This window comes from Schistocerca piceifrons, chromosome X, assembly GCF_021461385.2.
Source record: "Schistocerca piceifrons isolate TAMUIC-IGC-003096 chromosome X, iqSchPice1.1, whole genome shotgun sequence".
NCBI lineage: Eukaryota > Metazoa > Arthropoda > Insecta > Orthoptera > Acrididae > Schistocerca > Schistocerca piceifrons.
Window position 1 is genome coordinate 778,531,935 of NC_060149.1, and position 23,713 is coordinate 778,555,647.

A 23,713-nucleotide genomic window follows, 5' to 3' on the forward strand; every position below is an offset into this window, starting at 1 on the left:
CTGTTTTCTCGATTGAACTGTGTTCAGTTTTTCAAGGCCTATCCACTATGCCAACTTATAACTAAATGTGAGGGGGGTGCGATGGGGAGGTTCCCTTGTCAGCAGGCGTCTCACACTTGGCGGGAGACCCTATTGTTCTAAGGATGTTTATTTGATCACTGTGTACTCAGAAGCAAAAAATGCGACTTGACACAATCGACGGGCATACTAGAGACACTGCACAACACACCTGCGCTACGCTTCATCGGAGTTTTACTGCGGTTTTAATTTCGTGACCGATCGGAGGTTGAAAGGAAAATAGCTCTCACGGTAGTGGTACAGGTACTAAACGCCATGCACAATATGGTGGCTTGCGGGGTATTTATGTAGGTTTAGATTAATACCCACGACCACCACTTACACACATAAAAACCTTCATTCACCTCACGCTGACCTGTGCCTATGGAATCCCACATGCAATGCGTCTCATTTTCAGTACCTTTCATTCTCCTCTCACCGTTTCCTGTACCAGCTCATAAAGTTCCCGCACCACCTCTTCATTCAGATTACTATAACTACAGTTCTCCAAAAGCTGTATGTGCCTCGCCCTTTGATTTTATCTGTTACATGACCAGTTCCTATGCAGATGATTCACAGTTCTTTGTATGATTTCCATAACTGCCGTAGTCTCGTTTTATGAATAGTATTGTGATAAGTTTAGTGCATGTCCGCTGCTAGTCCTGGCGTCTTTTTGGACTCAGTAAATAATTGGTCTCTGTAATTGCTGGTTTCTTGCTCGTGGATGTGGAAGAAAGAAGACTGAAGAAGACTGAGCTTTTGGGCTCCTATAAGAAATTCAGAAGCTCGTGAAGGGAGAAGAGACCGTTTGTGATAGAAGGGACGAATGAGTACGTGGGTAGGAGCAGCTCCAGTTAAGATTTGTTGTAGGAAGGAAAAAATAATGGAGATATATTTCGTATATTGGAAGGTAACAGGATAGGTACTGTTCCGGACGTGGTTAAATTCTGCATAGGCCTCCAACTGCAGGTGTGGCCCCAGGATCCATCTGATCACCCCTCCTTCATCTCCTTTGACAGCCAAAGTTCCAAAACGACCATCTCCTTTGCACCTACCCCAATATGCTGACGAAACCGTTTCCCTTGCAGTTCATTCCAACCTCCATCTATGGCAACCATTTCTTCAACTACATCCAGACCACTTGACATTCTGGTGAAATCAGTATTTTTTTTCCCATGAATCCTGCAAAAACTCAGGCAGTAATTACAGGAAAAACAACTCGAGCATTCCATCCCATATATCTAATATGTGGAAACCCCACCTACAAACTACCAAAAATAAAGGCAACAACAGACGAAAACTATTAACGGCCGATCATGAGGGCTCTTAACAAAGGTCCCTCCAGAGGTTCCTAACGGATTTCTTGAAGCATCTCCGTAATACTTGCGTGTCGATCGAACCTGCCGGTAACAAATCTAGCAGCCCGCCTCTGAATTGCTTCGATATCTTCCTTTAGTCCTACCTGGTGGGGATCCCAAAAATTTGAGCAGTACTCAAGAATGGGTCGCATTATTGTGCTATACACTGTCCTTGACAGATGAACTACACCTTTCCTGAAATTCTTCCAACAAACCGAAGTCGACTATTCGGTTTCCGTACTACCATCCTTCTGTGCTCGTTTCATGTCATATTGCTTTGTAACTTCAAGCCTAGATACACTATGTGATCAAAAGTATCTGGACACCCCCAAAAACATACGTTTTCCATATCAGGTGCAGTGTGCTTCCACCTACTCCAAGGTACTCCATATCAGCGACCTCAGTAGTCATTAGACATTGCGAGAGAGCAGAATGGGCCACTCCGCGGGACTCAAGGACTTCGAGCGTGGTCAGGTGACTGGGTGTCACTTGTGTCATACGTCTGTACGCGAGATTTCCACACTCCTAAACATCCCTAGGTCCACTGATTTCGATGTGTTAGTGAAGCGGAAAAGTGAAGGGACACGTACAGCACAAAAGCGTACAGGCCGACCTCGTCTGCTGACTGACAGAGACCGCCGACAGTTGAAGAGGGTCGTAATGTGTAATAGGCAGACATCTACCCAGACCATCAAACAGGAATTCCAAACTCCATCAGGATCCACTGCAAGTACTATGAGAGTTATGCGGGAGGTGAGAAAACTTGGATTTCGTGGTCGAGCGGCTGCACATAAGCCACACATGACGCCGGTAAATGCCAAACGACGCCTCACTTTGTCTAAGGAGCGTAAACATTGGACGATTGAACAGTGGAAAAACGTCGAGTGGAGTGACGAATCACGGTACACAATGTGGCGATACGATGCCAGGGTGTGGGTTTGACGAATGTCCGGTGAACGTCATCTGCCGGCATGTGAAGTGCCAACAGTAAAATTCGGAGGCGGTGATGTTATGGTGTGGTCGTGTTTTTCATGGAGCGGGGCTTGCACCCCTTATTGTTTTGCGTGGCACTATCACAGCACAGGCCTACATTGATGTTTTAAGCGCCCTCTTGCTTCCCACAGTTGAAGAGCAATTCGGGGATGGCGATTGCATCTTTCAACACGATCGAACACCTGTTCATAATGCACGGCCTGAGGTGGAGTGGTTATATGACAATAACTCCCCTGTAGTGGACTGGCCTGCACAGAGTCCTGGCCTTAATCCTATATAACACCTTTGGGATATTCTGGAACGCCGACATCGTCCCAGGCCTCACTGACCGACATCGATACGTCTCCTCAGTACAGCACTCCGTGAAGAATCGGCTGCATTTCCCCAAGAATCCTTCCAGCACCTGATTGAACGTATTCCTGCGAGAGTGGAAGCTGTCATCAAGGCTAAGGGTGGGCCAACACCGCATTGAATTCCAGCATTACCGATGGAGGGCACCACGAACCTCTAAGTCATTTTCAGCCAGGTATCCGGATACTTTTGATCACATAGTGTATTTAATTAACTTGACTATATCAAGAAGCACACTAATAATGTTGTATTCGAATATTATGTGATTTTCCTACTCATCTGCACTAACTTACATTTTTCTATATTTAGAACAAGCTTTCATTCATCACACCAACTAGAAATTCGAAGTCGTCTTGCTTGCTTCCACAATCACTCAACGACGACAACTTACCGTACACCAAAGCGTCATCAGCATCCTACCACACTTCCCTGGGGCACTCTTCGCGACAACCTTGTCTGTGATGAACACTCTGCTTCAAGGACAACGTACTGGGTTCTATTACGGAAGGAGGCTTCGAGCCACTCACATATATGGGAATTTATTCCGTATGCTCTTACCTTCATTAACAGCCTGCAGTGGGGGACCGTGTCAAACGGTTTCGGAAATCTTGGAATACTAAAGCTGTCCGTTGCCCTTCATTCATGGTTCGCAGGATATCACGTGAGAAAAGGGCAAACAGAGTTTTGCACGAAAGGTGCTTTCTAAATCTTATTCGTGGACAAAAGGTCATCCGTCTCAACGAAGTTTATTGTGAAGAATATGTTCAAGGTTTCCTCTGCAAATCGATGTCAGGGTGATTGGTCTGTAATTTTGTGGGTCCGTTCTTTTGTCCTAACTGCAGTATATACGGGAGTGAAGTCATCTCTTTTCCTGTCGCTTGGTACATTGCTCTGGGCGAGAGATTCGTGATAAATGCAAGCCACGCAAGGGGCTAACGCAGTAGCGTACACTCTGTATAAACGAACTGGGGTTTAATCCAGAACTGGTGACTTCTTGGCTTTCAACGCTTTCAGTCGCTTCTCTACGCCATGGATGTCTATTACTATGTCCTCCATCCGGGAGTATGTACAATGGTTAAACGACGATATGTTTGTACGGTTCTCCTGCGTTAACGATTTCTTACATGTGGACTTCAGTTTTCCTTTTGCCATCTTCTATTGCCACACTAGACTGATCAACGAATGACTGGATAGAAGCCTTCGACCCACTTAGCGACGTCACGTAGGATTAGAATTTTTTCTGGTTCTCGGCAACATTTTTGCTAAGGTACGACAGTGGAAGTTGTATGCTTTAAGCATCGATCTTCTTACAGCCGCATGAATTTCTACTAACTTTTGCCTGTCGTCATTTACGCGTTCTCTTTTGAACCACAGTGCAATAGCCTTCGCTTCCTCAGCATTTTCCGAATTTCATTGTTGAACCACATTGGGTCTTTCTGACCTTAATCCACTTACTCAGAACATAATTCGTCACAGAACGAATTACAATCAGTTTAATCTTTGCCCATAATTCATCTACGTCCATCATACTGTAACCAAATGATGTCAGTTCTATGCCTAAGTGAAATGATGATAATTGCTTATCTGCTCTTTCTAGTAAAAATACTTTACTAGACTTCTTGATGGATGCTTTAGTGATTGATATTTTAGTAACCAATGTCACCATAATGACACCATAACCACGAATCCCTGTCTCTATACTGACACCGTCAATAGGGTCAGGTCTGTTTGGAGGTATAAGGTTGTAATGGTTCTTTATTTACGTGACCATTACGGCACTCCAACCCCAGTTCTCGATACCAGTAATATCGTACTACTTTTCTGCGAAGTAATAGACAAATTTTTGTAACAACATTCACATTTGGTTTGATTAATGTATAGGTACTTCGATGTATCTATATATTACAGTGATATGGTTCTTGTGTGTGTTCATTTCTGAGAGACTGTGATAATCTATGACTTACTTGTAACCGTTTTGGCGCGAATGCGCATAGAGCAGTCTTTGTTTCACTTTGCAGAAGTTAAGTTGTTATTTCGCTTTGTAAAAGAACAGTCAAGTCTTGTGTACGGTTAAAATGGAAATTAAATATATGAAGATTGATACAAAACTGTTTTCTTGGTGATGTGACAATTAAGAAGAAGTATATGTGAATTTACAAGAAGTTTAATAAAAATGTGGGTCGTGAACACCAAGTCAAAAATTATTTCTACCATACCATTGTTCTGATCTGGGATTGATTGATCATTAAGAATTTCCTGAAAAACGCATTTGTTAGATCTTCAAATATTGCTAAAATACAGATCTGAACCTTCTAGCAGTCAAAGTGGTATCAACCTAGAATCCACAAGATGAGTCATAACAACTTCGACGAAATCTACGTGGGAATCCATTCAAGATAAGTGCTAAAATTAATGACTTTTTTACAGTGACTTCATTATTTCCATTCTGACGATACCATCCACAGTCAATAACTTTGTTGTTTCCCGATAAAGCGAACATATGTTGCGTGAGCAACATTATTAATCTGATTTCTAACCTACTTTGCAAGTGGTGGTATTGTTAGAAGGTCTAAAATATTTCCATTTTGTATGGGCTGTCGAACTAGCTGCTCAAGAACGTTTTCGGAAAACGTATTGAAAGGCACTTCACAGGATTGCCTGTCTGTCCCGCTTGCAATGGTCTGTTAACACGCGTTCAGTGCAGCATCCAGTTGCTTTGACTATGAGAACTGCATTTACACAGCAGAAAAATAGCGCGCGACATTCTGCGACGAAGTAAACTGTGGAAAGTCAAAATAAAATGGCTCACTGTGTGATAAAGTTTCGACAGAACAAAATGGGAAATGGTTTTTTAAACATCTCTGCAAAACACTATGAAACATATTGCAGCGAGCAAGTGATTGTACAAGAATACAATTTGTGAGATTAGACGATAGGGCCTACAAGCTGAGAGACGTCACTAAGTGATCTCATCTGCGAGAAAATGAAAGCCGAGACAAGATAGCAAAACAGTAATAGACGATATGGACAAGTGAATTATTACGCTTAAGAGATAGGTATAGGCATGGGATTTGAAAACAATGAAAATGGTCCGAAAACAAGCAAGTGGTTTTTTTTTTGCGATGGATACATTTCATTTATTGAATTGAAATAGATGTTAATTATACGAACACGGCCTCAAGAGCGAAACAGTTGATTTGATTCATGATTATCGTTACCACCATTTTCGGCAGCGGCTGCTTGACATCCATTGCTACATAAATGCTTCCTCTGGACTTCTTTCAACTATACGCACCCATACAATTTCTCTATGTGCTTTAAAGTCATCTTCCCACCTTTCTTTAGACCACGTCTCGATCTTTTCTTATCAGATGGAAACCAACAAAGAATTTCTGTGATTCATCTAGCATCCATTCACCGAGCGAGGTGGAACACTGGTAGGACACTGGACCCATCTACATTTAGGTTTTCCGTGATTTCCCTAAATCGCTTCAGGCGAATGCCGAGATGGCTCCTTCGAAACGTCACAACCGGTTCCCTTTCCCATTCTTCTCAAATCTGAGCCCGTGCTCACTTCCAGATCATCTCGTCGTTGGCGGGACGTTTAATCCTAATGTTCCATCCTTCGTATCACCCATTCGTCTGGGTCCAGGGTACATCTGTCTACTTCATTTTCATTGTAGTACAAATGATACACACATCAAAAAAAGCTTTGCATCACACCGGTTCCCAAAACTCCTGAAGACAGATGTTGACTGTGGATATTGTATCACAGACACAGTCCCTTTGGCTGTTCAGAGATGTCACTAAACCCGCCCAAAGAGGTAAACAACCATGCATGAGCAGCGCCTATTAGACGGATGGGGTTCGACAGCCGATCAGTTCCAGTTATTCCACCAGGAAGGAGGCACACGACTCGTGTTGTCTGTAGTTCAACCATACCTAGACGTTCAGTACCGCGGTTCGATCGCGTCCTTATTGATACTTTGTACCAGGAAGGGCTCTCCACAAGGAAGGTGTCCAGGCGTCTCGGAATGAACCAAAGCGATGTTGTTCGGACATGGAGGAGATACAGAGAGACAGGAACTGTCGATGAGATGCATCGTTCAGGCCGCCCAAGGGCTACTATTGCATTGGATGACCGATATCTACAGATTATGGCTGCGAGGAAACCTGACACCAACGCCAGAATGTTGAATAATGCTTTTCGTGCAGCCACAGGACGTCGTGTTACGACTCCACAGTGAGCAATAGGCTGCATGATGCGCAGCTTCACTCCCGACGTCCGTGGCGAGGTCAGCGCAGTACAGATGGGCCCAACAATATGCCGAATGAACCGCTCGGGATTGGCATCTCGTTCTCTTCACCGACGAGTGTCGCATATACCTCCAACCAAACAATCGTCGGGAACGTGTTTGGAGGCAACCCGGTCAGGCTGAACGACTTAGACACACTGTCCAGCGAGTGCAGCAAGGTGGAGGTTCCCTGCTGTTTTGGGGTGGTATTATGTGGGGGCCGACGTACGCCACTAGTGGTCATGGAAGGCGCCGTAACGGCTGTACGGTAAGTGAATGCCATCCTCCAACCGATAGTGCAACCATATCAGCAGCATGTTGGGGAGGCACTAATCTTCATGGACGACAATTCGCTTCCCCATCGTGCACATCTTGTGAATGACTTCCTTCAGGATTATGACATCGCTCGACTAGAGTGGGCAGCATGTTCTCCAGACATAAACCGTATCGAACATGCTTGGGATAGATTGAAAAGTGCTATTTACGAACGACGTGATCCACCAGCCACTCTGAGCGATCTACGCCGAATCTCCGTTGAGGAGTGGGACAATCTGGACCAACAGTGCCTTGATGAACTTGTCGATAGTATGCCACGACGAATACAGGCATGCATCAGTGCAAGAGGACGTGCTACTGGGTATTTGAGGTACCGGTGTGTACAGCAATCTGTCTCACCCATCTTGCACTTCAGATGGAATAGTTTTGTCATGGCTGCCTCTCCCAAGGCGGTTAGTAGTTCTGAGGGAATGTCGTCTACTCCCTGGGCCTTGCTTCGACTTAAATCTTTCAGTACTCTGTCAAATTCTTCTCGCAGTATCATATCTCCCATCTCATCTTCACCTACTTTCCTTTCCATTTCTATGATATTGCCCTCAAACATGTCTACCTTGTGTAGATCCTCTATATACTCTAAGAACCTTCAACATCGCAGCGCGTCAGCAAACGTTGGTTAATATATTATTGTGGTTTTTATTGTTGTTCTGAAGAAGGTGTAGTTATCTACGCCGAAACCTGGGTTAACACTTAATACTACGTGCTTTTTTCGCAATCGAGGCGGGTTTTTAGTTTTTTAATACCTCTATATACTCCTTTCTCCTTTCAGATTTCCTTTTTCTGCTTAGGACTGGTTTTCCATCTGATCTCTTGATATTACTGCAGCTGCTTCTTTTTTCTCCAAAGGTCTCTTTAATTTCCCTATAGGCGGTATCTCTCTTTCACCTAGTGAAATATGCTTCTAAATCCTAATATTTGTCCTCTAGCCATTCTTGCTTAGCCATTTTGTGCTTTCAGTCAATTTGATTTCTTAGACGTTTCTATTTTCCCCTTTCATCAGTTAAATTCAATATCTCTTGTGTTATCCAGTGGTTCCTACTAGGCGTCGTCTTTTTTCTATTTGATCCTCTTCTGCCCTCACACTATTTCATCTCTTAAACCTTCCCATTAGTCTTCTACTATATTCTTTTCACCTGCTCTAGTCAACCGTTCTATAATGCTCCCTCTGAAGCTCCCAACAGCCTCTGGTTCTTTCAACTTATCCAAGTCTCATCTCCTTAATTTCCTACACTTTTGCAATTTCTTCAGTTTTAATCTATAGTTTATAACAAATAAACTGTCGTCAGAGTCCACATATAACACCGGAAATGTCGTAAAATTTAAAATCTGGTTCCTAAACATCTGTCTTACCATTATATAATCAGTCTGACGCCTTCTTTTGTCTCCAGTTCTCTTCATTGTGCCTTGATAAACTTGTGGATAGTATGCCACGACGAATACAGGCATGCATCAATGCAAGAGCACGTGCTACTGGGTATTAGAGGTACCGGTGTGTACAAAAATGGTTCAAATGGCTCTGAGCACTATGGGACTTAACTTCTGAGGTCATCAGTCCCCTAGAACTGAGAACTACTTAAACCTAACTAACCTAAGGACATCACACACATCTGTGACCGAGGCAGGATTCGAACCTGCGACCGTAGCGGTCGCGCGGTTCCAGACTGTAGCGCCTAGAGCCGCTCGGCCACTCCGGCCGGCCCGGTGTGTACAATAATCTGGACCACTACCTCTGAAGGTCTCGCTGTATGGTGGTGCAACATGCAATATGTGGTTTTCGTGAGCAATAAAAAGGGCGGAAATGATGTTTATGTTGATCCCTATTCCATTTTTCTGCACAGGTTCCGTAACTCTCGAAACCGACGTGATGTAAAACTTTTTTTGATGTGTGTGTTTTATTAAGATCACATACTGATCTTCGTGTATCTATATGCCGTTTCTAGATGACTGGAGCACAATAGCAGATATACTGAAAATGAGAGATGAAAATCAATATCATTTCTTAAGAAACTGATATGGACCCCAGACAACGGTGAAACTTCTTCGAAACATGTAGAAGAAAACTGTTGTTTCTCGAGGCAGAACCCTATTCCTATAAATGTACAGCATACTTTAATTTTAAAGGTAAAGTTTATGACCCAAAGAATCTGTTGTCACACGTAATTCCTGGCCACACATTAATATCAAAGTGAACTTGTTGTCCTGCTCTCGTGATCACTCGATTTGCATCTGCCCTCACCTAGCTATTCTTGTAATCCAGCCTATGTATGTGATGATGACGTACAAATATATCCGTGTCAGATATTTTGAAACTTTGACATGTGCTAAAGCACATTGCTTCACACCACATTACTGTACTCCACTTGAAAATGGGTAAATTTTTATAACTAAATAGTTTAAATAGTGAAATACGATGATAATGTATAAGCTATGTCAGTATGTCCACACCAGAATTTGAACCCTATCCACACGAATGCGAGTCTAGTGGCGACGCCGACAACGTGCTGAAATGAGGAAAGCTTCCAACCGATTTCTCATACACAAACAGCAGTTGACCGGCGTTGCCTGGTGAAACGTTGTTGTGATGTCACGTGTAAGGAGGAGAAATGCGTACCATCACGTTTCCGACTTTGATAAAGATCGGATCGTACCCTATCACGATTGCGGTTTATCGTATCGCGACATTGCTGCTCGCGTTGGTCGACATCTGTTAGCAGAATATGGAATCGGTGGGTTCAAGAGGGTAATACGGAACGCCGTGCTGAATCCCAACGGCCTCGTATCACTAGCAGTCGAGATGACAGGCATCTTATCCGCATGGCTGTAACGGACCGTGCAGCCACGTCTCGATCCCTGATTCAACAGATGGGGACGTTTGCAAGACAACAACCATCTGCAGGCATCCGGAGCAGGCGAGCGGTCTGGAACCTTGTGACCGCTACGGTCGCAGGTTCGAATTCTGCCTCGGGCATGGATGTGTGTGATGTCCTAAGGTTAGTTAGGTTTAAGTAGTTCTAAGTTCTAGGGGACTGATGGCCTCAGCAGTTAAGTCCCATAGTGCTCAGAGCCATTTGCACCATTGGAACCATCTGCACGAAGAGTTCGACGACGTTTGCAACAGCATGGATTATCAGCTCGGAGACCATGGCTGTGGTTACCCTTGACGCTGCATCAATGACTGGAGCGCCTGCGAAGGTGTACTCAACGACGAACTCAGTGCACGAACGGCAAAACGTCATTTTTTCGGATGAATCCAGGTTCTGTTTACAAATGGTTCAAATGGCTCTGAGCACTATGGGACTTAACATCTATGGTCATCAGTCCCCTAGAACTACTTAAACCTAACTAACCTAAGGACAGCACACAACACCCAGCCATCACGAGGCAGAGAAAATCCCTGACCCCGCCGGGAATCGAACCCCGGAACCCGGGCGTGGGAAGCGAGAACGCTACCGCACGACCACGAGATGCGGGCTCTGTTTACAGCACCCGTGTTTGGCGACATCGTGGTGAACGCACATTGGAAGCGTGTATTCGTCTTCGCCATACTGGCGTATCACCATGCGTGATGGTATGGGGTGCCGGTGGTCACACGTATCGGTCACCTCTTGTTCGCATTGACGGCACTTTGAACAGTGGACGTTACAGTTCAGATGTGTTACGACCCGTGGCTCTAACTTTCATTCGATCCCTGCGAAACCCTACATTTCAGCAGGATAATGCACGACCGCATGTTGCAGGTCCTGTACGGGCCTTTTGGATACAGAAAATGTTCGACTGCTGCCTTGGCCAGCATATTGTCCAGATCTCTCACCAATTGAAAACGTCTGGTCAATGGTGGCCGAGCAACTGGCTCGTCACAATACGCCAGTCATTACTCTCGATGAACTGTGGTATCGTGTTGAAGCTGCATGGGCAGCTGTACCTGTACTGATTTCTCAGAATCTATGCACCCAAATTGCGTGAAAATGTTATCACATGTCAGTTCTAGTATAATATATTCGTCCAATGAATACCCGTTTATCATCTGCATTTCTTCTTGGTGTAGCAATTTTAATGGCCAGTAGTGTAATATCTGTCAAGAGATACAGAAACCATTGGAAATTTCTAACTTATTGTTTGTTAGTCATGTGTGCGATTTAAAACAGTCGATTGCCGCAGTATTTTAATGTCGAAGCAGGCATATATGCCGACGAAGTGAACGTATAACACTGTAACTAAGCTCGAAACATCCGAGATGACCATTAAGGGTAGAAAGTAGTAATCAAGTGTTTTGGATCGCAACTATGACTGTAATAAAAATAGCTTTCTTTCATTTGCATACATAACCGCTACTTGTGTACAATGAAAGGGAATTATTGCGCTAGATTAAGTAACGTTGTAGAGTGGTACTGAACAGCAACGGATCATGTGGAGTTACTTCTTGTATAGTGCCTGTTAGCTGATTTTTCCGCGACCCTCTGTGTCCTGAATTTTTCGGGTTTATGTTTCTTTATATTATGCAACCGGACCAACAGAGATTCTGTGCATGGTTCATAGGTAATTCCAATGCGGAGCGTTTATATATACATTAACACCATTGACTGTACGTTAATGACATTCCCACAAGAGCTTTTTACTATTCTTTTATGCGAGACACTAAGAACTAGTTCAGACGTCCAGTAGGAAAAGGGTTCTTCGCAGATGTGGCACTTTCGTCGCACAAAACGTGAATGTTGGAAGTGAATGAAACTGGTAAACGCGTGTAGAGTGTGGTGTAGAGCTACATTGCATTTGTGACTTTGATAAGAGACGGGGAAGGGGAATGAAATCCTGGGATGGTACGTACGTACTCAATACTCTCAGATTATACGCAAAGCTACCATCGAGCTTAAAATTCTCTACCGACTGACAGAAAAGAGGAAGGAAGATTTCGCTTTAACGTCCCTTCGACGACGAGGTCACTGGAGACGCGACACAATCTCCAATTGATGAATGACGAGGAAGAAAACCGGCCACGACCTTTGAAATGAATCATCCTCGCATTCACCTTAAGCGGCTTAGGGAAATCACAGGAAACCTAAATCTACAGGATGAAAAATTATTTAACCGGACGAACTCTTAGAGGTTGCACGGGACATCAAAACAAATATTTCGTTCTAATGCCATAATTTTCAGTGAGCCTTATTTAATCTGGTAGAGGACGTATTCGCTTTGCAGTTGTAATGGTTCAAATGGCTCTAAGCACTATGGGACTTAACATCTGAGGTCATCAATCCCCTAGAACTTAGAACTACTTAAACCTAACTAACCTAAGGACATCACACCCGTCCATGCCCGGGACAGGATTCGAACCGGCGACCGTAGCAGCAGCGAGGTTCCTGACTGAAGCGCCTAGAACCGATCGGTCACAACGTCCGGCTCGGCTGTAATGATTGATTTTGTTCTTATAACGGTTCCTGTTGTACCGGCAGAGGACATACTTCGCTCTTCAGTTGTCATTGCTGTTTCACTTTAACGTTTAGTTGTAAGTCTTGACCAAGGACAGTCCTCGTTTACTAATGGAGCGATGCGCGTGGACCGAGTACACTGATATACACTCCTGGAAATTGAAATAAGAACACCGTGAATTCATTGTCCCAGGAAGGGGAAACTTTATTGACACATTCCTGGGGTCAGATACATCACATGATCACACTGACAGAACCACAGGCACATAGACACAGGCAACAGAGCATGCACAATGTCGGCACTAGTACAGTGTATATCCACCTTTCACAGCAATGCAGGCTGCTATTCTCCCATGGAGACGATCGTAGAGATGCTGGATGTAGTCCTGTGGAACGGCTTGCCATGCCATTTCCACCTGGCGCCTCAGTTGGACCAGCGTTCGTGCTGGACGTGCAGACCGCGTGAGACGACGCTTCATCCAGTCCCAAACATGCTCAATGGGGGACAGATCCGGAGATCTTGCTGGCCAGGGTAGTTGACTTACACCTTCTAGAGCACGTTGGGTGGCACGGGATACATGCGGACGTGCATTGTCCTGTTGGAACAGCAAGTTCCCTTGCCGGTCTAGGAATGGTAGAACGATGGGTTCGATGACGGTTTGGATGTACCGTGCACTATTCAGTGTCCCCTCGACGATCACCAGTGGTGTACGGCCAGTGTAGGAGATCGCTCCCCACACCATGATGCCGGGTGTTGGCCCTGTGTGCCTCGGTCGTATGCAGTCCTGATTGTGGCGCTCACCTGCACGGCGCCAAACACGCATACGACCATCATTGGCACCAAGGCAGAAGCGACTCTCATCGCTGAAGACGACACGTCTCCATTCGTCCCTCCATTCACGCCTGTCGCGACACCACTGGAGGCGGGCTGCACGATGTTGGGGCGTGAGCGGAAGACGGCCTAACGGTGTGCGGGACCGTAGCCCAGCTTCATGGAGACGGTTGCGAATGGTCCTCGCCGATACCCCAGGAGCAACAGTGTCCCTAATTTGCTGGGAAGTGGCGGTGCGGTCCCCTACGGCACTGCGTAGGATCCTACGGTCTTGGCGTGCATCCGTGCGTCGCTGCGGTCCGGTCCCAGGTCGACGGGCACGTGCACCTTCCGCCGACCACTGGCGACAACATCGATGTACTGTGGAGAACTCACGCCCCACGTGTTGAGCAATTCGGCGGTACGTCCACCCGGCCTCCCGAATGCCCACTATACGCCCTCGCTCAAAGTCCGTCAACTGCACATACGGTTCACGTCCACGCTGTCGCGGCATGCTACCAGTGTTAAAGACTGCGATGGAGCTCCGTATGCCACGGCAAACTGGCTGACACTGACGGCGGCGGTGCACAAATGCTGCGCAGCTAGCGCCATTCGACGGCCAACACCGCGGTTCCTGGTGTGTCCGCTGTGCCGTACGTGTGATCATTGCTTGTACAGCCCTCTCGCAGTGTCCGGAGCAAGTATGGTGGGTCTGACACACCAGTGTCAATGTGTTCTTTTTTCCATTTCCGGGAGTGTAGTTGGTGCCTACCACATAGCCAATCACAACGGACATGTGGCACGGCCGGTTTATTAACAACAATATCCTAATCGCCGTACTCCGCATCATTCAACGTTTACTGCCGTGTATCATCTACATCTACATTTATACTCCGCAAGCCACCCAACGGTGTGTGGCGGAGGGCACTTTACGTGCCACTGTCATTACCTCCTCTTTCTGTTCCAGTCGCGTATGGTACGCGGGAAGAACGACTGCCGGAAAGCCTCCGTGCGCGCTCGAATCTCTGTAACTTTACATTCGTGATCTCCTCGGGAGATAAGTAGGGGGAAGCAATATATTCGATACCTCATGCAAAAACGCACCCTCTCGAAACCTGGACAGCATGCTACACCGCAATGGAGAGCGCCTCTCTTGCAGAGTGTGCCACTTGAGTTTGCTAAACATCTCCGTAAGGCTATCACGCTTACCAAATAACCCTGTGACGAAACGCGCTGCTCTTCTTTGGATCTTCTCTATCTCTTCTGTCAACCCGACCTGGTACGGATCCCACACTGATGAGCAGGTCGAACGAGTGTTTTGTAAGCCACCTCCTTTGTTTATGGACTACGTTTTCTAAGGACTCTCTCAATGAACCTCAACCTGGCACCCGCCTTACCAACAATTTTATATGATCATTCCACTCCAAATCGTTCCGTACGCATACTCCCAGATATTTTACAGAAGTAACTGCTATCAGTGTCAACGTGAGACCGGGTCATTTAGCAGGTTACTGTACTGGGTCGAAGTCGCACAGTACGAACTCTGCAATTTGAGGAAGCTGTCCCGAAGCGTGTGGAGGAAGATCCTTCCATCAGCAGTCGTGCAATTGCGGGTAACATGGAGACGAATCAAACGAATGTAAGAAACGTCCTTCATGAGCAATTGTTACATCCACTTCACTTACGGTGTGTGCACAACCTGGAACTATGATTATCAGAGTACAGTTTTTCCCTGTGGTACTTAGAACAGTGTCGGCGCATCCTGGACTTCCATCCTCTGTTCCGTTTACGGACAAAGCAACGTTCGGGCGTGATGTCTTCAACATCCACAATTCTCATGTTTGGAGTGATTTTAATCCATATGTCACGTTTACATGCGCTCAAAAGCGGTTATACGTGAATGTGTAGCCAGGTTTTGTTCGTGACTGTTTAACTGGGCCATATCTCCTACCAAGGCCATTGAATGGCAGGCATTATTACAATTTCTCGCCAGAGCATTGGTAGAACTGTTGGATGACGTTCCACCCGCTACAAGACAGCGCATGTGGTGGATCCACTGTGATGGTTCGCCGGCACATTGGAGCCATCATGTGCGTCGATTCTTGAAGCGACATTTTCCAGAAAAGTGGATTCACAGAGGTGATCTTGCTCCATGGCCTACTCGATTCTCTAATTTGACCCGTCTGGACTTTTTGTGTGAGGAGAGAAGCGCAATCTTGTTTACAAAATCCCTGTTGAATCAGAAGAGGGTCTGGTTGCCCGGAGTAGCAGCAGAAATGAAGGACACCCCTGCTGTCTTTGACCGTTCTAGACGGAACATGACTCGGAGGTCTAACCTTTATCTACAAGTCAATGGACCCTTTTTGAACATCTACTGCAACTGAAGTAACTGTGTTGAGTTGACGTTGTATCTCGGTAATAAAGAATTACAGATCGTTTGTGCCATTGTTTGTCTACTGTAAGAAAGATGTGATGTCCTTGTAAAATGATGTCTCACAGGAAAACACATTAGAAAAAGTGTTTTCAGCGTCCCATGCAACCTCTTAGAGTTAAGTGGTTTTAAAAATTTTCAAGAGAAGATATTTGTTTTATTGTCCCGTGTGACCTCCCAGAGTTTGCCGGTTTAAATAATTCGCATCATGTATATGGCGAGAATGTGTTTGAAACACTGTTCTCCCGAATTACAAGTCCAGTGTGTTACCCCCGCAACAGAGTTCTCGAGATATGTAGTTAAAGTTATGAGGCTCTTATCCTGAGCATAAGCACACAGAACACTACGCTAAAACCTCTGCTCTGCTCGACGATCCCTTCAGGTAATGAGCATATATTCCATCATCAGTACACGAACTGGCTACAAGCAGGTCGTTAGCACTCATGACAGTAGCGTGCGGGCCGCGCGAGATTAGCCGAGCGGTCTAGGGCGCTGCAGCCATGGACTGTGCGGTTGGTCCCGGCGGAGGTTCGAGTCCTCCCTCGGGCATGGGTGTGTGTGTTTGTCCTTAGGATAATTTAGGTTAAGTAGTGTGTAAGCTTAGGGACTGATGACCTTAGCAGCTAAGTCGCATAAGATTTCACACACAGTAGCGTGCGTTTTGTGCTTTCAGCGAGGAAGGAAGAATGCTGAGGTGATCTTGTTAACTTACATCGGATCAATGTCATACTCTAATGTTGAATTAGAGTTTAAGGATTCGGGAACGACGAGTTTGTAACGTATTGCTGTGTTTACGACGTTGCTCATCAAGCCATATACGTTATCTCGCATTTCTAGCTGCTTCTCTCACACAATCAATGGTAAAAATTCAGAAATTCAGGGTCGCCACCAGCCCAAGCCCTTCCTAACCATTTAGAAAAAAACGGAGCTGGAAAATTATTAGTTTAATTACTATCATAATTTAATTACAAGTACGCAAATTTCTTTAAGCAGCCAGATAAATAGCACTCCATGTCGTGTATGAAGCAACTTGATTAATTCAGGATTGGAAATCGGAGTAAGTGGGTAAGATGAACACAACAGAATTTATCTTTCACGTAGATTATTTATTGTATCTAAGTATTTGGCTGCACATCCTAACTACACATAACTGATGCCTGACTAGAAATATTTAAGCAAGAATTGCGTTAGAATGTAACAGAGCACAATTTAACTACAGCAAGAAGAAACACAGAAAACGGGGGTGGGAGACAATGATACTATAATCTCCTTTGCATTCATACCATAAAAATACCTCAGTGAGATTCGCATTACGCTTCTACGCATGCACTATTCTGGACAGAGGTTTAACGAATGCACGAGGCTGTCCGATAATTATTCAACATACTAACTGCGTCTGCTGCTTGCAAACGGCCTAACTAGAGCCCATGGTGCATTCCGAAATCAAACTGTTGGCCTGCTTTGTAGAAAGCGAACGAAAGAACAGATATTCTTGCAGAAATTATAGCTCATTAAACAAGCAAACTGTTAAAATAAAGCCTATTGCGGTGCCGTGGTGGACCAGAAGGGTCATTGATTACCAAACACGTGGCACAAAATCGACACACAAAGACAAAAGGAGCTTCCACACTTTTAACACAAACACCCAAAAATCGCCTATTTAAAGCAATATAATTAATGCACATTTGGAAAAATAACTCGCTTCAGTTAAGCTGAAGTTCGTAAGTATTTCAACAGTTACACATAACAAAGTCCTAACTCAACCTGCTTCCTATTACCTGAAACCCCCCTTAAGAGCTACGATCCGTACTCACCAAGCGTTCACCGAAGAGTGCCCCGTCCTCCTTCGAGATTAGCTAGCTCCCCGTGCAGCGGAAGTTACCAGAGGGGTAGCCCTCCGTCACCAACCTCTCACACAAAAACAGCCTTCGACTAAGATGGGTAAACCTCTCTGTTCAGGTACTGGAAACCTAAGCTGGTCATCCTGTGCTCTCGTTCAAACGAGAAGCAACATCGTCTGCTCCCAGCATAAGATGACCAGCTCAGCGTTTACTACAAAACAAAACCGAAACCCCACATCAAAACACACATATAATAAACAATAGGCCTTATTTGAGTGCTCAGTCTTTCTGGAAGAGTTCATGAATTGAGCTAAAATCAGGTAATAAAGTGAATAAGTTGTACCGAATTCGACAAGCGTCTTATGAAACGACTTCACAGAGACGTTTCAAGGTCCTAAAAACAATGTAGAAGCTCGGTTTTAGCAAGGAAGGAGGGAGAAAGCAGCATTATGTTTTCCAAAGGAACTATCCCAGAATTCATCTTAAGCTATGAAGGGAACCGCCAGAAAACCTAAATCTGGGTGGTCGGACAGAAATATGAACCTCGGGCCTCCAAAACGAGAACAGTGTCTGAAGTACGAGAGACTGGGGCACATTCGCCTCTGGGGTACGATGGCCAATTAGCATTATTTCGATAAGAATACGCTTCCGACTAAGGAGGTTGTTGGCACCAATACCGTTGTCTATCCACAAACGTACCAGTGCTGTTAGATCGTCCAGCGAGGAAGGGCACAAATTTTATGATTTCTTGTCAGTGGAATTCAGTTTTGTTGGCTCAAGATTTTTTTTTTGTGCACAGTAGAACACTGCTCTTACTAAACAAGCAAGTACAGCTATTAACATCCGTAGATTAAGGGTTATTTTGACCATGTATAGGGCGATAAATGTTTAAAACGTTTACGCAAGTGAACTAAAATAATTCCAAGATAGCGACGGGGCACAATGGCCTACTTAAATAAGGGCACGTTGGCTCACATGGCAACCTGTACCGATGGCTCTTTTGTAAGTCTTTTATTGATAGGTCCAATAAGGTCAAAGTATGGATTACACCCAACGCAATTTTTACGTAAGTAAATTGTGTCCTGCATTGATTTTAAGCCGGTGACATCTATTCGGAGTTTGATTTTCTTTTCCCAAAACCCATAGCTTTTGTTCAAGTATTCACCTAAAACGATTGTAATATAAATTTGAAATTATTACTTACGAGACATTCCAGGACATATATTTTCAAGTATCAGATCTACTTGTATCTTCGAATACAGACATTTATTCGTCGTCATTCTACTATTTTGTTTTTAGGATGACACGAAACTGTAAAAAGGAAACTGGAAGGGTCAATGTTTTTGAGGCAACTATAAGATTAACAATGGTTTCGTCCGCCCTCGTGGTCTCGCGGTAGCGTTCTCGCTTCCCGAGCACGGGGTCCCGGGTTCGATTCCCGGCGGGGTCAGAGATTTTTCCTGCCTCGAGATGACTGGGTGGTGTTGTGTCGTCTTCATCATCATCATTCATCCCGATTACGGTCGGAGGAAGGCAACGGCAAACCACCTCCACTAGGATCTTGCCTAGTAAGGCGGTGCGGGTCTCCCGCATCGTTCCCCAACGCTCTGTAAAGAAGCATGGGACTTCATTTCCATTTTTTTTAGAAGTAAAACAGCATGAAAGATCAGTTATGGAAGTAAGCAAAGAATTTAACATTCCTAGAAAATTTTTATAGAAGTGCTGCAATAAATTCAAAGATTTAGAAACTTCCGTAAAGGCAACAAAATTGTTAGATAGATTTGGCTTCGCAGAAACATTTCAAGTAACAGATTTCCTTGTTTTGTAGTGTTTTATTTGATATTTTCGCTATTTTATAATAACACCAAATATAATTGAAATAATAGTGTATATAAAACTAAGATCACTATTACTTTTTAAAGCTTGATTTATTCAAGGATTATCTAAATTCGTAGCTAACACAAACTCATTTTTCTAGATGTTTGAACGTGAAGAGGAAAACATGCATGAAGAGTACTTCTCTAAAGTTAATGACAGATACAGTGCCCTTTCAGCAGAAGAAGTTGGAAGATTTGCTACCACCTGGACAGTTGCTGTCAACGTCAAAGAGACCAATGTTGGATCGGCTATGGAATGGCGAGACCTGATTGGTTTTCAGGATTTCCAAAATGATATCAGACATTCTGGACTCAAACTAGTTTGGTGCGCTGTATTAGCTTCAACAAACGCAATACAGCCTCCTTTTTTGACAACCCGAAAATTTTTTTTCGAGTTTGAAACTGACCCATGCTGACACCTGGAACCTAGATGAAACTGGAATCCCTACAGTACACAAGCCTGACAAAATAGTCGTGCGGAGGGGATGGCGCCATATAGGGTAGCTAACATTTGTTTATCACTATGGCTTTAGCTGTTAGTACGGTTTTGAATAGAGCGTGCCTCCATTAGGCTTTCCGAAGATCCTGCAAGATGAAGAAGATGAGGATGCCTTGTGCCTTAAGCGTCTTAAACTATATTTTCTCACAACAACCCAGGTGATGAATAGATTCCATGCACATATTATAAGGGGTGGGCACATCTGTCATGTCGGCCATCCTGATTTAGGTTTTCCGTGATTTCCCTAAATCGTTTCAGGCAAATGCCGGGATGGTTCCTTTGAAAGGGCACGGCCGATTTCCTTCCCAATCCTTCCCTAACCCGAGCTTGCGCTCCGTCTCTAATGACCTCGTTGTCGACGGGACGTTAAACACTAACCACTACCACCACCACCACCACCACCACCACCACCACCACCACCACCATCTGTCATGTGTTTATATGATGAGGAAGAACGTTTTTAATGGATTATGAACTCGGTAGATCTTTTAGGGCATTCCGACGAAGACTGATAACATTTTTAGACATATTTTTCTTGTCAGGCTATTATTATAACAATGATAACAGGATTTACAATGGTAGTGTGTGTCATAAAGGTCTAGGAATTAGTATTAAAATAAACTGAGTATTAAAGTCGATATAGTTTCAATTAAATAACCGATGTCAATAACTAAATTAAAAGAAAATCATTTGGGTGAATTGCCCCAACTGCTGGGATTATTACTCTAAATATTTTTTTGTGAATAGAAAGACAGTGGGAAGCCTTAATTACTAAGTTGTAATGGTGCAGAACTAACGTACCAATGTTTACACACAAAAGCACTCCGTCTTCAGGCCACAAGTTGCCCATGGGTACCATCCAACCGCCGTGTCATCCTTACCTGAGGATGTGGATAGGAGGGGCGTGTGGTCAGCACACCACTCTCCCGGCCGTTACGATGGTTTTCTTCGACTGGAGCCGCTACTATTCGGTCGAGTAGCTCCTCAATTGGCATCACGAGGCTGGTGCACCCCCGAATTACACATAGAGAGACCAATGAAAATATTTAAAACATTTAAACTGCCAGCTGAATAAAGTCAAGAAGGAAAACATTCGTTCGCTTAATCGTTTTTGTGAGAACATTGGATGGGCAGAAACTTTGGCCAGTTTTAAGAATATTAGTTGTTTTTTGCGTTTTTTTATCCATTTATTTCACCTCACCAGATTAGGACTTTTAGGCCCTCTCTTGCATCTAAACATATACGTTTAATGTTCAACGATAGGATATGTATAGTACAAGAGCAATAGGTAACGGTAATAATAATAATAATAATAATAATAATAATAATAATAATAATAATAATAGATATAATTATGAATATATGGAAATTACACTGAGTTCGCACAATAATCTCGAAAAATTCGCGTTTCCCGTTCGAAAGTTAGCAAGCGAATGAGCTTCGTAGTCGTTGTCCCCTACGACCGGTGGGCCGGTTTTACCTGCACCGGGAACTGACTGCTCGATTACAGCTGCCGAGGACTGCTCTAAGGTCAAAATGAAACTAACGGAATACGAAGTCCTGTATTATTTTATTACAATCCCTTAAGTAGGCGCTACAATCCTTTCTTGGAAATTTATTTGCAATCCCAAAGTTTCCTTTGTCTTGTTTCTTTTTTCTTTTGATGCATTTTATGAAAATATCAATAAATACAGAAGACCGAGGATTTTCAGTGTAAGCTATACAAAACTGGAAAATAAAGAAGAAAAAGTTTCCGCGGAGGGAAACGATTCCACGACCCTCGGATTACGGTGCTGTGCTCTTTCTACTACGCCAACACCTATCTCGAAACTTAGCTAGCATAAATGACTCATGCCTCGCCCGACCCATGCAAAAAATGCCATTTTTTCTAAACTCTTGGCCGTCTGCAGCTCTCATTTCTGTCACTTTGATTCCAGTACAAGCCATGCATTTACCATAAGTACGGAGATGATGAGCAAGCGCAAAGGATGAAGAAGGCGGCCTCTTACGTCCTTTAAGAAACTTAGTCTCGTCTAAATTGATCTACGGAGCCAGAAACACGGGCTCTGGAACAAGATTTTAGGGGACTGGTTCGTGGACACAAGCGGAAATCTTGAAAAATTTGTTAGTTTTCCAAACAGTGTAGCTCAAAGAATAAGAGTTGTCAGCCCATGTATGCCTGCCACCTTTTAATAGGTCCTCTGGGAACCGTTTAATATGTGAACCATAGCTCTTGGCTTCACATTTTTTCCTGAATTGTATTTTGTGTAGCAAGCCAAGTAAACCGCGTTAATTATTTATGTACAGGGTAGATACACATAATTTTTTATTTTTGATACTATAATTTTTTATGATACAATCAAACAGTTTCGGCCCTCAAACGTCAAGGAATAGTCTACTATTTAATGAAGTGTGTTTTAAGACAGCACACAGAATTTCAACCCTTTATATGTAAAAGTTTGTAACAACTGTGTACCAGACCCTAAAAAAAATAAAAAAAAATAAAAAACTGAACTTCAAGTTTAAGTTAAAGCTTGGTTTTCTACCTACCCTGCTTAACACTAATGCATCCCACGTCCATTTTCATCTCGTTTCTGGTATTGTTCGTCCTCCCATTTCTTTTTCCTATTTCGTCTCCTTATTCGTGCTTCCTTTGTGGCTTCCAACACTGATTTCTTTGCGTCGAGGGGTCTCCTGTGGTCAATGGCAACTAAAGTTCTTTGCATATTTAGTCCAACAGTCACGCCCATCATTTCTATAATCTTAAACCTTGACACTGCACCATCACTGAAGCTTTGCAGAGCATTCAGCACACGTATTTTCATAGTATTTAGTCCTGTCACAACAATTTTTGGTTTCTGTTCCCATATACAGTTATTAAAACTCATTGCGGTTTTGAGTTCTACCATGAAACTACTTCTCTAATAAGACATTAGAGACAAGAACTTCATTAAAAAAACAATTGGGAAGATACTGTTTTTAACATACCTGTCTGTGCGACATGGGGGCGTTGTCACGTGTGCAGGCACTTTTACATCTACATTTATACTCCGCAACCCACCCAACGGTGTGTGGCGGAGGGCACTTTACGTGCCACTGTCATTACTTCCCTTTCTGTTCCAGTCGCGTATGGTTCGCGGGAAGAACGACTGCCGGAAAGCCTCCGTGCGCGCTCGAATCTCTCTAATTTTACATTCGTGATCTCCTCGGGAGGTATAAGTAGCGGGAAGCAATATATTCGATACCTCATCCAGAAACGCACCCTCTCGAAACCTGGACAGCAAGCTACACCGCGATGCAGAGCGCCTCTCTTGCAGAGTCTGCCACTTGAGTCTGCTAAACATCTCCGTAACGCTATCACGCTTACCAAATAAACCTGTGACGAAACGCGCCGCTCTTCTCTATCTCCTCCGTCAACCCGATCTGGTACGGATCCCACAC

The 23,713-nt window shown here is 44.2% G+C and overlaps 1 protein-coding gene across 1 annotated transcript in view; it reads left to right on the top strand.

Moving 5' to 3' along the window:
- LOC124722703 overlaps positions 1–23,713 on the top strand; it is a 261,685-nt gene that overhangs the window by 28,098 nt on the left and 209,874 nt on the right. The gene's annotated exons all lie outside the window — the stretch shown is intronic.